This window comes from Triticum urartu, unplaced genomic scaffold (assembly GCF_003073215.2).
Source record: "Triticum urartu cultivar G1812 unplaced genomic scaffold, Tu2.1 TuUngrouped_contig_10538, whole genome shotgun sequence".
Classification (NCBI taxonomy): Eukaryota; Viridiplantae; Streptophyta; class Magnoliopsida; order Poales; family Poaceae; genus Triticum; species Triticum urartu.
Window position 1 is genome coordinate 1 of NW_024111415.1, and position 7,511 is coordinate 7,511.

The 7,511-nt window shown below is 41.4% G+C and overlaps 2 long non-coding RNA genes across 4 annotated transcripts; both read right to left on the reverse strand.

The window, feature by feature from the left end:
• Positions 1-1,240: 1,240 nt before the first annotated feature.
• On the reverse strand, positions 1,241-2,400 carry LOC125526583. The gene is made up of 3 exons (XR_007291785.1): positions 2,255-2,400; positions 1,793-2,001; positions 1,241-1,599 (listed from the first exon to the last, which is right to left on the reverse strand). It is a non-coding gene; the product is annotated as an uncharacterized LOC125526583 (long non-coding RNA).
• A 561-nt stretch (positions 2,401-2,961) lies between these two features.
• LOC125526584 lies at positions 2,962-7,272 on the reverse strand. 3 transcript variants are annotated; one of them, XR_007291788.1, is made up of 10 exons: positions 7,087-7,231; positions 6,882-7,013; positions 6,335-6,445; positions 5,561-5,699; positions 5,401-5,475; positions 4,221-5,168; positions 4,052-4,118; positions 3,535-3,607; positions 3,377-3,456; positions 2,962-3,298 (listed from the first exon to the last, which is right to left on the reverse strand). It is a non-coding gene; the product is annotated as an uncharacterized LOC125526584 (long non-coding RNA). The 3 variants fall into 3 exon arrangements; XR_007291787.1 differs by having other exon boundaries at positions 3,377-3,607; positions 6,882-6,994; positions 7,087-7,272; XR_007291786.1 differs by having other exon boundaries at positions 3,377-3,607; positions 7,087-7,262.
• Positions 7,273-7,511: the final 239 nt, after the last annotated feature.

The following is a 7,511-nucleotide window of genomic DNA, read 5'->3' on the forward strand; positions in this document are numbered from 1 at the left end:
GACGGCGTGGTGACGATCTTGATGTTCTACTGCCGCAGGGCTTCGCCTAAGCACCGCTACAATATTATCAAGGATTATGATGGAGGAGGGCACCGTACACGGCTAAGAGATCTCAAGGATCAATTGTTGTGTCTAGAGGTGCCCCCCTGCCCCCGTATATAAAGGAGCAAGGGGGAGGGGCGGCCGGCCAGGGAGGAGTCCTGCCCATATTGGCTCCTACATATTCTACGAAGATCTTTATTGGTCAGACCGCATAACAACATACGTTGTTCCCTTTGTCATCGGTATGTTACTTGCTCGAGATTCGATCGTCAGTATCTCAATACCTAGTTCAATCTCGTTGCCGGCAAGTCTCTTTACTCGTTCCGTAATACATCATCTCGCAACTAACTCATTAGTTGCATTGCTTGCAAGGCTTAGGTGATGTGCATTACCGAGAAGGCCCAGAGATACCTCTCCGACAATCGGAGTGACAAATCCTAATCTCGAAATACGTCAACCCAACATGTACCTTTGGAGACACCTGTAGAGCACCTTTGTAATCACCAAGTTACTTTGTGACGTTTGGTAGCACACAAAGTGTTCCTCCGACAAACGGAAGTTGCATAATCTCATAGTCATAGGAACATGTATAAGTCATGAAGAAAGCAATAGCAACATACTAAACGATCGGGTGCTAAGCTAATGAAATGGGTCATGTCAATCACATCATTCTCCTAATAATGTGATCCCGTTAATCAAATGACAACACATGTCTATGGTTAGGAAACATAAACATCTTTGATTAATGAGCTAGTCAAGTAGAGGCTTACTAATAACGTTTAGTTTGTCTATGTATTCACATAAGTATTATGTTTCCGGATAATACAATTCTAGCATGAATAATAAACATTTATCATGAAATAAGGAAATAAATAATAACTTTATTATTGCCTAATAAAATAATAACATTATTATTGCCTCTAGGGCATATTTCCTTCAATAACATATATTTTGTTGGTCAAGCCCATGACCAGGGTTCAGAAATGAGATTGATATGGGGCTTATAGAAGGGGAAAATGGAAATTATGGTCACCAGTTAGTATTGGGGTTTGATTTTTACTGGTGGTAGATAAGATCCACCATTAGTTTCCATGGAATTGGAGGGGCAGTAAATTGCTTTTGGAGATACGAGTGAAGGCAACACACCAGCAGAAGAAAAGGGAGGAAAAAAAAAGCAAAAAACACCCGATTCTGTTTACGTAAATGTTGCTACTTTGCTTTAGTCCAGCCAAGTAAAAAAGAGAGGCAGAGTGAAACTGGAAATGTTCTAAAAAAAGTGAAACTGGAAATGAAATAAAAGAGGTTCTCGTCCTGTAACGCAATGCAACAAAGCTCGGACACCATTGTCTTTCTGTTCATGCAGCCGTCCATCTGCATATAAACTGGCGAAGGAGATCGGGCGAGGCAGAGACCTGTTACCTTGCTGCAGGAGCCGTGGTAGTGGGTGAGGGTGTAGGCAAAGGTGTAGGAGACAACAAAGACGAAGGCGCTGAAGAGCGCAACTGACCCACCGGACAGCACCCGAGAACGGGAACGAACAACCAAACTTAGCCAGTCCTTAAATTAACACAGGATAGTAAGTCTAAAATCTTCCAAAAAAAAGGTAGCAATAACTAGACAAATGTGCACTTGTAACTCAGTTGAATCTAGACTAACTACTCTAGAGTTGAATCTAGACTAACTACTCTAGAGCTCCATGCTACAACAATGGCTGCCTGTTGCAAAATTTAAGAGAGGCTATTAAGGTTACCTTTACGTAGGTGAAGATTTCCTTTGACAAGAACTTGCCTTTCTGATCTATGCCCACCACATTGATGTTACATCTCTAAGTTCTCGTGCAGCAGAGAAAGATCTTAACAAATAGAGCAAACCAAATCTGCTGAATCGAACAGGTAAGCTTCCTGTCTTCGGTTTACATGCTTTCTCCTAAGCTTCCATGTTTGAAAGGTAGCTAGCACTCTGTAATCATACATGAGTTATAACCATATAGGCATATGGCAATGGCAGGAGAAGATATTGTCAAATGTAAACTCTGAAAATTCTAAATTGACAACAGAAAAATAATGACATGAACATAAAAGGCATTCATCTCCTACAACTGAAGCACGTACATCTAGCAAATTAAAGCACTTCAGATTAAGCTTTCGCACATTACCATGCATCTTTTAGAACGAAGAAATCATACATCACCAAAAAACTACAGAAAGGTTACCTAGGTGAAGATGGGAAGAAGGTGCTGCCGTCCCCTTGCTCTCCTTTGACCCATGTGACCGAAAGCCGCCGGCGCCCTCTTCCTCCTCCGCCACCGCCATCCTCGCCACACGGCTTCAGCTCCCAAACCAGCGGCGCCGCCATCCTCCCGACGCAGCTGCAGGTTGCCGAACCACAAACGGAGCATCGCCCCCCCCCCCCCTTAAGACAGGAAGGCTGTTGCAAGGTCTGATATTGGCGTAGGCTCACACCACACATCTAGCACACATGCACACCTCCAGTAGCACGAACACCGCACGCACAACAACTAATCTGGGCATGTTCTAAGAAGATGTTCTTCAGGAGGAAGATCTCAAAATACTTCTCGCCTCCTTTCAAAGAGCTCAATGTCATAAAGCAAACAAAGGCTCAAGAAAAGCTCCCAGCCACATGACGAGAAACAACAACTTAGTTGCTTCGACAAATCTAAGCGATGGAGTCCTAATTCATATATTTTTTTACAAAAAGTATAGTACAGAGCTATCAACTGAGCAATTTAGATCGACTCAGACCTTAAAATCAAAAGTACAGATTAATGCTTATTATGGGTATGCATTAGTTGTGTTTTGTTATGCCGATAAGTATGTATGGTGTTCAAATAAAAACATTTTGTCTTGGACAACAACGAACTGACATAGATCAGATGTGTAACTAATATATTATCAAAAAGATACTAAACTTGTGTCGGCATATAATTTAGTAAATAGTTCCAATACAAATATGAAAATTGAGAAGCATAAATAGCCAGGTTCCCCAACCAATCAAGACGCTCTAGCAACTCATCATCAATGCCCTCAACATGAACAACACAAAGAACACCTACACTGCTGTCAAGGCTTTACGATGCATTCATGAACAAGCAGAAGCCACCCTCAACATGAACTACAGGACATTCACAGTTTCATACCTGTCTGAAAATAAAATATTTCTTTCCTTCAAGAAATTTAATCAAATTCTCCTTCTTAGTTGCCTTCATGAACAAGCAGAAGCCACCCTCAAACACATCCTGCAGTTCATTCCAAATCAAATATGATTACTTAACATAAGAGAGAAGAGCCCAAGAAAAGAAAGAAAAGAAAATAACCTGCAAACTGAAATGTGGGTGGAGACAGAGGCGATATGAAGCAGACAACTCCTATCCTTATTATTGATGTTGTCGGAGGCCTACGGGATCATAAACGACTCTAAGACCTTGTTCGGTCGATGGCTCGATGCTCCCCGGTGCAGTCTTCCACAACCCACCTTTGGTGCCACCGATCCAGCGATGCCTGATCCCGGCCGCGAAGCCGAGCCGTAGGAGCCATTGTACTCCACACTGCAATGGCAATTTTAAATATGTTCAATGGATATACAGACTGCTACAACCCACATGTATTACATTTTAGATGGAGTTTTAATATCTGTTTTTTCTTCACATTTTGTACGAATGCTGGACGTATCCAACTCCATTCTCTACAAATTAATATCTTTGCCTGCACCCTTTATTGAGAAATCAGATTATATAGTTGCTTAGAAAAATCATATGCATCACTAATTTATTTTCAGATTCTATGCTAGGTGCACATATACAAATTCCTTTGTTTATCCTGTATGCTTCTCGATCCTAACAATGGCAAGTTATGTTTCTTTTTAGAAACAGTATTTTGAAGAAAAAAATTGAAACGTGAGAGCAAGATAACATAAAAACTTTGCTTCATGGAGAAATGTTTGAACAATAAATTCTTGGACAAAAGAGTAGAAGGATCATAAAGATTCATACTTGTATAACATCAGGGTTTTCACTTGTGCAAGCTTTGAACAGAGAAGGAAGATATGCGTCATAATACCTGAGAAGTGAGAACCAGATAACATAAAAACTATCCTTCATGGAGATAGGTTTAAAGAATAAATTCTTGGACAAAAGAGTGGGAGGAGCATGAAGATGTTACCTAGCTGTCGCTTCTCAAGAGTGTTCTGCAACATCACCAAAAACGCATAGGGTAACTCTTCTTTGTCCTGATGTCTTATCCTTGCCTTGATAGCTAATATATTTTTTTAAAAAAAATACCGTGCGACAAACTAAAATCATATATGATATGAACTAAACTGAAAGTATCTCAAGCTGTATATTTTGACCAATCGGTTATGCCTTTGAAAATATATTTCAGAGCACAACAATATAGAAGTAGCATCGCATGCAATTGCAGCATGATTATCCCAGTTGTCGAAAGTGTAAAACCTACTTGACAGATAAGCTGCAAAACAGCTAAGGATATGAACAACCAGCACAATTAACTGAATATTCTGAAAAGCTTCTTGAAGCATGCAAAGCAAGGCATGGCAAAGGTAAGAAATTCTACAATTAGTTTATCCAAGAAGCTGGGTATGAAAGGTTAAGCATAGCAAAACAAGGATCAAGAAGTTAAAACACATATATGCTGGAAGCATAGTTGAAGGACAATAACAAGCTGCACCTTTTGGATTAGCAAAACAGAGCGCCAGTACTTGTTCTTAGAAGGATAATACTACGAAACATATAGCAGCGTATTATGTGCACAGCAGCTGTAAAATCAGTCAATATCTTTTAAGTCAGGATAGTAAATCATAAGGAAATGCATTAGTTCTACCAAGATACCACCATTGTTGATTTTAGAACATGAATACACTCATAATACAGTCTATTAATTATATAAGAAGCTACATATATATCAGGAAATAAGCATAGATTTGCAGGGAGGAGAGCAAAAGACAGCACCTTGGTGCCATAGTGGAATTTTACAATTTCAAAATTGTACATGCCCTGTAATGCATTACCTTGAGACTGCTACTACTACGTATGCTCTGAACTGGCTCCACACGTGCACCCATATGCTATGCCGGTTATTCTTCTGAAGATCCTATACGCCATTAAATGTTCGTTAAACAACAACAGTTATGACAGATGCAACAATACCTGGTATTAGTAGAACGTAGACTGAATTGAAAAACTGCAAACCTATAAGCTACAAGTATAACTGGATGGCAAAACTGCAAAACACAATTATCCTAAAACATTGATCAGCAGCAAAACATTGACAATTCATTGTTTTCCATAATTATTCCCTAAAACTGAAGATTTTCCATGCATACCTTCAATCTTCATGAGTTTTGGACAAAATGCAAACACAAGCGGCTTGAAAGCCCACCAAAAAAACATAAGAACACCTGAACAGCAAGCCAGCAGAAATTAGAGATGCAAGAACAGCTGGTACTGACAGCAACATAGCAGTAGATGAAAAGAAAAAATCACCTTAATATCAGTAGCTTGACCGGAAGTCTCATTTATTCCATACTGCTATTTTGACCATGATAGCCAAAATAGCAGAGTAGACTGCCACGTCTTGATGAATATGCAAAATATGAAGAAGCCTATAAGATCGAACAAACACCTGCACACATAACAAAAACAAATGGTGATCACCGGTTTTGTTGGAAGAACAGGCATTGGTTGATAATGATGCTGATTTTTATCGATTTGTGGAAAGAAAAGGGGCGTCGAGAAACAAATCTTAAATAATTTCACTACCATTGAGAAGAAAATGGAAATCAGATATGGCAGGAGTAAAAGTGGATTTTTTTTGCGGTGAGTATAAGTTGAAGTGTATAAGATGAAGATTCCTGCAGCTAATTTGCATGTAATGGCTCCACCTGAAATTAGGACCAAGAACCAAGAGGGAGCCCAGTTATAGTTCAGTTCAAAAGTATGTTGTTCCTGCTTCGCATCAAAGAAAGGTGCTGAGAAATCTCAGCCAGGAAAGTATTTTGGGTGCCCCCCATGTGCTTAATCCCCATCTTGGTTTCTGCTTCTCCTCTCACATTTACTTTGCTTCAACTAAATTATCTATTCTATCTAATTTCTGGTTGCTAGATAGATCAACTTCTCCTAGTTCATACACTTCTCCATAAAAAATCCCCAAATATTGCTGTTATTAGTGTGTGGTGAAATATCAGGGCCAATCAGCACACTTTGTGTCTTATCAGATATAGTACATCAGGAGTAAAGTTCCAGTTTAGATATACTTACGAGATTTAAGTACAGGAAAGAAGACCAGAACCACAGCCACATAGCAGGAGCTCCAAGGCATTGTCCTGCACGGTGGATACATCTGAGTTCAGCTCCCTAATGGCCCTTGAGCTGATCAAGACATCCAAGGATATATTAGTGAGTTTCATTAGTAAATTAGCCCAGCCACTCTGCATTTCGGGATATCACTGTACACCTACTCATATAAAGAATAGTTACAAACCAGTCAACAATTAACCCACCCGAACAGGGTTAAATACTTGAATTAATCACATAATCAGAGATGATGTAAACAAAAAAAAAATTTGTTTTTTAAAATGCTCTCAAAGGAGAGAATTAATCAGATAACCTTAAAGAAACTTAGTCCGACAATCCCGTTGAGCCAACAAACGCTCTCAAAGTATTCATCTCTAGGAAAAGAACAGAGGCCGCTGCCGCAGAGGCCGAGATCGTCGTTCGGGATGATGTGTTCGAGGCTGGGACAGAAGGAGATGGCATGCAGGCGAGGGCGGAGGGAGAGGAAGGGGACATGGGGAAGGCGGCGCACCTTTGGCACCGCGGGTGCACGATCTCCCTCGTCTTGCTGTCGTTGCAGACCAACTTGCCGCCGATGCAGCGCCTCCGACCACTTCATTGTCCCGTCACCACTAGGCCTGGCCACTGCCGCCACTCCCCGGTCCTATGTTAGATGGGCATGAAGACAGATTGGGAGTGGAGGGGAAGAAGGATAGAGAAGCTGGTGAATTACTCACCGGAGTCGCCCCTCGGCTGCAGATCTGGCGAAGAAACCAGCTGGCCGCCCATCCCGCTCGCCCCCTTGACTCCCATCCTGCTGCAGCTGCAAGGCCCCCGGAGAAAGAGGCGGAGGCGAGGAGGCGGCGGTTGCGTTGGCTTGTGGAACGAGAGGAGGTCGCGTGCGTGGGGGGAGAACACAAGAGGCTTGGAACCTGATTTTTTTGTCTCTATTTCTGCCCAATACGGGAGCGACCCAGTCCCTCCCACCCAATCGCAACGCGTTTTTTTTTCATCTCCTTGTGATGACGTGTATAGCGCGAGAAGGCCCCTTTGATGCGTACCTTATTGTTTCTAATGGGAATATAGGAAATAGGTAAGTACAGTCGACTGAAAACACATATTGGGTTAGTTGATTTTGCCAGGACCAATCTGAAACGTTCGA